The sequence below is a fragment of the Carlito syrichta genome, unplaced genomic scaffold (genome assembly GCF_000164805.1).
Source record: "Carlito syrichta isolate Samal-C Ts95f unplaced genomic scaffold, Tarsius_syrichta-2.0.1 Scaffold304612, whole genome shotgun sequence".
Classification (NCBI taxonomy): Eukaryota; Metazoa; Chordata; class Mammalia; order Primates; family Tarsiidae; genus Carlito; species Carlito syrichta.
In genome coordinates this window covers 994,170-1,001,575 of record NW_007248708.1, presented here as the reverse complement: position 1 = coordinate 1,001,575, position 7,406 = coordinate 994,170, and the positions used below count along the sequence as shown (strand labels likewise).

The window sequence follows — 7,406 nt, the reverse complement described above, 5'->3', positions numbered from 1 at the left end:
CCACTCACCTCAGCCTTCCAAAGGCGTGGGATTACAGGCTGAGCCACCGAGCCTGGCTCACAATAATCTCTTATGCATGGTCTTAATGCCATGCAAAACTGTTAGAAAAAAAATGAAATTAAAAATAATAATAATACCTGTTTTGAATAAAAGAGGACGAAATGACCCAGCCAAATTCTACATGGGCAAAAAAAATGTTTTATTAGATGCTGGCAATAAATAAATAAGTTATAGTTTATGATATTTTAACTTATTACAATATTCCAAAAGTAAGGTCATATATCTTTTAAGTTTTTTGAAAACCTTAAAACATTATACAAATATAATGCATAATTACAAAAACTATTTATATTGTGGTTACTTTCTTAAAATAATAGGCTTTACAAAGCCTCCACCAACAACCACTGGAGAGAGAAGTTATTCAATAAAGCGTGCTGGGAAGACTGACTAATCACATGTAGAAGATTGAAACAGGACCACTGCCTGTCACCATACACAAAAATTAACTCTAAATGGATCAAAATCCTAAATGTAAGACGTCAAACCATCAACATCTTAGAAAATGCAGGAGACACCCTTATGGAAATTGGAACTGGCAACCAATTCCTGATAAAAATCCCTGGTGCCAATGCCATAAGAGATAAGATAGACATTTGGGATCTCATCAAACTAACAATCTTCCGCAAAGCAAAATAAACTATCAAAAGAGAGGGGAGATAGTCCACAAAAGGGAAAACAAAAAACAAAAAAATAACATTTGCCTACTCTATATCTGACAGAGGCCTGACATCCATGATCTACAAGGAACTCAAACATGCCTAAAGGAAAACAAACAAACAAACAGCCCCATTAAAAAGTGGGCAAAAGACATGAATAGACACTTCTCAAAAGAAGATATACTGGCAGCCAGCAGATACATGAAGTGCTCAGTCTCACTAAATCATCAAAGAAATGCAACTCAAAACCACATTAAGATACTTCCTAACCCCAATAAGAATGTCCGTCATTAATAAAACATATAACAACAGATGCTGGTGAGGATGGGCAGAAAAAGAAAACTCCTACACTGCTGGTGGGTATGCAAACTAGTGCAACCTCTTTGGAAGACTGTGTGGTGATTTCTGAAAGAACTGGAAATTGACCTTCCGTATGACCCAGTAATCCCTCTATTGAGCATATACCCAGAGGAACTCAAGTCATTCTACTAAAAAGATACCAGCACAGACATATTTAGTGCAGCACTATTCACAATAGCAAAAACTTGGACCCAACCGTGCTGCCTATAGAAACTGAATTGGATAAAGACATGAGATACATATACACAATGGAATATTATGCAGCCATAAAGGACAAACATATTGTCTTTGCAGCAACTTGGATGGATTTAGAGTCTATCACACTCTGATCTATCACAGAAACAAGGAAAAAAGTACCATATGTTCTCATTCATAAGTGGACTTTGAACAATTATCATAGCACTATAAAAAAAGGTTTGGCAGTAATGGCAGGGGAGGAGGGATGGGATTGACAGTTGAGAGAAACTGCTGGGGGTGCACACATCATCAACAAGGGTACCTGCATAATGAACATTTGTATAACCCTGACTTGTACTCCATATCTTTTAAAAATAAAAATTTAATAAATAAAATAAAATAATAGAACAGAAGCATCTAATGTACTTTTAATATGTAAAAAAGGATGTTTTTGAAAGGTGTCTCACTACAATGCATTATAAAGAATCTAACAATTTGAATTTTATAACTTTATCATTCTTGAAACTCTTGAATACTCTAAAAAAGTGATTGGATTTGTGATATACAGTTCATTTAATAAATATTTTTATTATTGAAGTGGTTGTGAAGACATTGGGAGAAACCAAATCCTATGCTTCAATGTCAAATACACAGTAGAGCTATCTTCCCACAATAGTAGTTAGATAAACATAATAATTATAACATATATTCTTGTGTTAGAGTTTTGATTTGCTCATAAGAAATTATTTCCTAATAAAGTTAAGCATTCACTTTGTCATGTTCCTTCCATTTGATACCTGCTTTTATTGAGTATATCTCACTACTAATTCAATATGTATAAATCAGAATGTTTTGACCTTTTTGGACATTTCATAGAATAAATAAATTTAAGCAAATTAAAATATAAATAAATAGATAACTAGGAAGTTAATAGCTTAAATGCACACATTAAAAATAGTTTGGAAGAATATTATTTAGTAATTGATGACACTTCCTTACTATGGCATGGAATAATCTTTTTGGCTGTGTTGAAGTAAAAAATCATAGATTATAACTTTTTAGACCTAAATAACTGCCATCAAGAAAATAGGTGAAAAAGAAGTGAAAGAAGTGCAGATGTTAGAGAGGCAACAGTATTTGTGAGTTAAGCTCTTGTTTTGTGGGCGCTCAACTATATCTAGAAAAAAAAAAGTTCAGCTATTTCTCTACACACTCTAATGTTAATTAATTTTCAAGCTGCTCTCTTCCACTATGCACTTTGAGTATGATCCTATATATATTAAGGGAAGTATTTATTCTATAAGTCTAAGTGTTCTGACATTCTGCCTTGTGAATGATCCTTGGTGTAATCTGGCTACTTCTACTTTATCACAAGGGATATCACAAAATGTCAGAATGATTTTTAGTTTGAGTTGAGGACTTGTACGGGTCTTTGTAATATTTACCTCTATGATGCTCATTTGTATACCTCATCCTGAATTGTACCACACATCTTTAAAATAAAATTAAAAAAGAAATAAAGTATCATTAGTAAAGGTAATATTTGATGCAACTTAAGTATCCTTTTGTCAGGTTCATGAATGATTTACCAAGTGTTTTATTTCTGTCTTGTTTTTATTCATGAATGAGTGCTGAATTTTGGTCTTTTTCAAATATTGATATTTTTATCAAATATTTCAATGCAGTGACTGAGATTATCATGCTGTTTGTCAAAATGTATAAGTACACTGTCATATTTTCTAATACTAAACTATTTTCTGCCTCTGGAACAAAACAAATTTATATGTGGTATATTTTATATACAGTTAGTATAGTTTTCAGTTTCATAAAAGTGTATTCATGCATCCTGCATCTATGTTAATAAATGAGTTTGCTTTATACTTTTATTTCCTTGTACCATTTTAATCCAGTTTTATTATTGAGGTTGCATATGTCTCATAAGATGTGTGAGGAATTGTTTTCTTTTTTTCTATTCTTTGAACTCTTTCAATAAGATAAGGATGGCCTGTTTGTTGGAAGACTTGACAACATCCAAAACTGGCTGGGCATGGTGGTTCCAGACTGTAATCCCAGCACTTTGGGAGGCCAAGGTGAGGGAATTGCCTGAGTCCATGGGTTCAAGAATAGCCTGGGTGACTTGGCAAGACTTCATCTATACCATCAATTAAAAAATTAACTGGGCGTGGTAGCATGCATCTGTAGTTCCCACTACTTGGAAGGCTGAGGTGGAAGGAATGTGCAACCCTGCAGTTCGATGCTAGGTTGGTCATGATTATGCCACTGCACTTCAGCCTGGATGACAGAGTGAGATCTAACACAAAAAACACAACAAAACAAAAAAAACCTTCCAAAACGATATATGGCCCAGTTTTTTTTTTCTAAAAAAATTTAAAGAAAAAGTTTTTGACCACTAAATCAAGTAATAATTCTATATTTTATTAATATCAATTGCTCCAGGTATATTCCCAATAGGAGGTACTCAGACCATTCTACAAAGTGATACCTGCACACACATGTTTGTTGCAGCTCTATTCATAATAGCAAAAACATGGAACCAACCATGTTGCCCATTGAAGCTGAACTAGATAAAATAAATGTGGTACATATACATAATGGACTATTATGTGGCCATAAAAAAGGATAAACATATGAACTTCACATTCATTAGCAACTTGGATGGATTAGAGTTGATCATATTCAGTGATCCATCACAGAAACAAAGAACAGAGTACCATATGTTTTCACTCATAAGTGGACCTTGAACAATTATCATAATACTATAAGAAAGGTATTGGTATTTATGGGAAACTGCCAGTGGAGGGGGGTGGGATTGGTAGTTGGGGGAAACTGCCAGGGGAAGGAGGGGCACACCTCATCAACAAGGGGACCTGCATAATGAACATTTGTATGCCTAAACCTGAATTGTATCCCACTTCTTTAAAATTATATATATATAAATTGTTACAATATTTTATATTTTATACTACACTTTTGCAAAATTAGTCATTAATGTTTTCATGACCTTAAGATTTTTAAACACCTTTCACCAATCTAACAGTTCTGTTTTATTTCTTCCTGCTTTTGTCTTTTTTTTCCTAGTTATTCTTGATGAAATATCTTGTTCTTTATTTTGTCAAATAATCAGATTGTGGTTTTTCTTATTATCACGATAGTTTCTTCCCCCAAGATTTGATATTTCTGCTTTATTTATGCCTAATATTTCTCATTTTTTTCTATTTTTCTGTTTTCTAGATTTTTTTTGTTTTGAGTTAAAACATTTAACAAATACAAGCTAATTTCTTTCTTTTTCTTTAATTCATACACCTAACACTAAATTATTTGATTTATAAGATTGTCTTTGGAACTTCCAGCAAGATGGCAATGAGACAGGTTGAACTGTGAGAGTCTCCACAAAAGCCAGCATCCATAAATTCTCTCTTCATGAGTAGGTGTGTGCCAGTGTGTGAGTGAAAGTCCTCTGAGGGGAGACGGGGTTCACGCACCTGGACTCTCCTCTGGAGGTGACTGTAACATCCCATTACTCGGAGATTGGAGCCGCTGGTGCACAGGATCATCTGCGGGACTCTTCTGAGAAGAGCTTGCCAAATTCAGTTGATTCTTATCACCTGGCACCTGGTCCACACCATCACCTGTGACAATAAAATGGATGGATCCCTGATCTTATCCATGGAGAGAGAAGATTGGAGAGAGCTGGAGAGAAGCCCCACTCCCAGTGAGGAAAATCTGACCTCAGTCATTTTCTCTGTCTGGGACAGGCAGAGACCTGTATTACCCCACCCAGCTCCACCCAGCCTTCAACTTGGAGCCTAAGGTAATCTCATCAAACAAGGAGAGATAAAAACCCATCCCCCATGCTGGATCAGACATAGACAGGTCAGACCTGAGTGGCAGACATGACAGGCAGCAAACTGGGTAAGTCCAGATCTGATCCACCCTCCTCCAGAAATAGGCCTGGGGAATGTGACTCACTCTGAGAACAATCCTATCAGCCTACCCTGAGAGCAGAGGGGATGGGTTGGAGATCAGAGCTGAAAGGAAGTTGAATGAACTTACTGCTTTGCTCATTTTTTGTTTGTTTGTTTGCTTTTTTGTTTTACTTTTTTTCTCTCTCTTTCAGTTTTTGATAATATTTTCATACTTGCTTTGTTTCTGTTATTTAATTACTTTTTTTAAAGACTTCTTGTCTGTATATGAGTATTTTTGAGGGAGAGTACATCTAATAGGGGCTTTTTGTTGGTTTGTGTGTTTGTATAAATGTCTGTATGTTTTAGGTTTGGTTTTTTTTAACTCTTTTATGTCGTTGTGTCTCTTCATTTGTTAGTTAGTTCATCTGTCTGTTCCCTCTTATTACTCTCCCTCTCCATCCTCCTCTAACCCCCCTTCTTCCTTTTTCCATTATTTTCCTTTCTCTTATCTCATTTTGCTTTCAGGGAGCAAATCTATACCTCCACTGCATGCACAGATTGCAAGGCAGTGGGGAGTAAGTTCCAGAGGGGTCCACACACTTGTTAATGGATATTGGTATCTGTAGGTAGATTCTGAATCAAAGCTCCACCTTAATTAATTCTCAAAATGGCAAAAAGGACAGTCTCTCACCACAGTCCAGCTTCAGAATTAAACAAAGCCAGAGGATCCGCATAAGGAAGAATAGGAGATTGAGCAAACAAAAGTAAAAGTTACCCCCACCCTGAATAACAGAATTAAAGAAGAGGGGAATAAAAGGAAGAAGGAAAATCTACACAAATGAATAAAAACAAAAAGAAGAAGGGTATCACACAAACAGACACTAAGGTCAGACACTAAGAATACAGACTTTGGAATGCAAACAATGAAAAGTCCCCAGAATGACTGGTCTCAAACCACAACCCCAGATATCAAGACATTAATAGAGAGAGTAAATAGAACTGAGGAAAGGCAAGAGGATATAATGAAGGAGTTGATAACTGAGATAGCAGCAATAAAGAATACAGTGAATGAAATGAATAACAAACTGATATGCATGGAAAGCAGAATTAGCCAAGCAGAAGAAAGAATCTCAGAGCTTGAGGACCAACATATGGAACTAATCCAAATTGTCAAAAACTTTCCCAGATAGATAGAAAAATATTTCCCAGATAGATAGAAAAGAAGCTTAAAAGGACAGAGCAAAACCTTCAAGAGATGAGCGATTATTTCAAGAGGCTGAACCTAAGAGTAATTGGATTTCCTGAGGCAAAAAAAGAGACAGAGACTACCCTGGAACAAACATTCCACGAAGTTATCCAAGAAAACTCCCTTCATCTCATCAGTGACATGACCATTCAAGCACAAGAGATTCAGAGAACCCCTGAAAGACAATAAATGAGTAGACCAACTTTGACACAAAGTAATTCACCTACACAAAGTGTTTGGTTTTTGTTTTTTTTTTGAGTCGGAGTCTCATTATTGCCCAGACTGGAGTGCAGTGGCCACTTCTGGCGACCACAACCTTGACCTGCTGGGCTCTGGCGATCCTTCTGCCTCAGCCTTCCAAGTAGCTGGAACTACAGGCGCACGCTACCACACCCAGCTGATTTTTTTGATTTATTGTAGGGATGAGGTCTCGCCTGCCCAGGCAATCCACTCACCTCAGCCTCCCAAAGGAATGGGATTACAGGCTGAGTCACCGAGCCCAGCTCACAAAGTGTTTTAAAAGAAAAAAAAATTCTAAAGGCAACAAGATAAAAATGTCAGACTACCTACAGGGGAAGACCAATTATAATAGCAGCAGACTTATCTACAGAAACACTTCAGGGTAGAAGAACTTGGGGACTAATCTTCAAAGTTCTAAAAGATAAACAATCACAACCAAGAATTATCTACTTATCTAAGTTAAGTTTCATCAGTGATGGAGATGTAAAATCTTTCCCATATAGTTAATCCAGAGCTTATGCCACCTCCTGATCAGCTTAATGAGAAACATTTAAGAAAGCACTAAATGTAGAGGAAAGGGAAAAAAGAATGATCACACCTTTCAAAGAATTCAGGGAAAAGATTAAAAACACACATGAATCCATGCAAAAATCAAAAGAGAGAAAGCAAACAAACAACAACAATAACAAACTCTATAAGAACCTCAAGACAGGGATAAATTCTCACATTTCAATAATCAGC

General features: G+C 36.0%; 1 long non-coding RNA gene across 1 annotated transcript in view; it reads right to left on the bottom strand.

Annotated features, from left to right (window-relative positions):
- The window catches only part of LOC110595827, an 18,009-nt gene extending 13,089 nt beyond the window's left edge, over window positions 1-4,920 (bottom strand). Inside the window, exon 1 of the long non-coding RNA XR_002482102.1 lies at window positions 4,757-4,920. This is a non-coding gene — a long non-coding RNA (uncharacterized LOC110595827). The remainder of the gene's footprint in view (window positions 1-4,756) is intronic.
- Window positions 4,921-7,406: the final 2,486 nt, after the last annotated feature.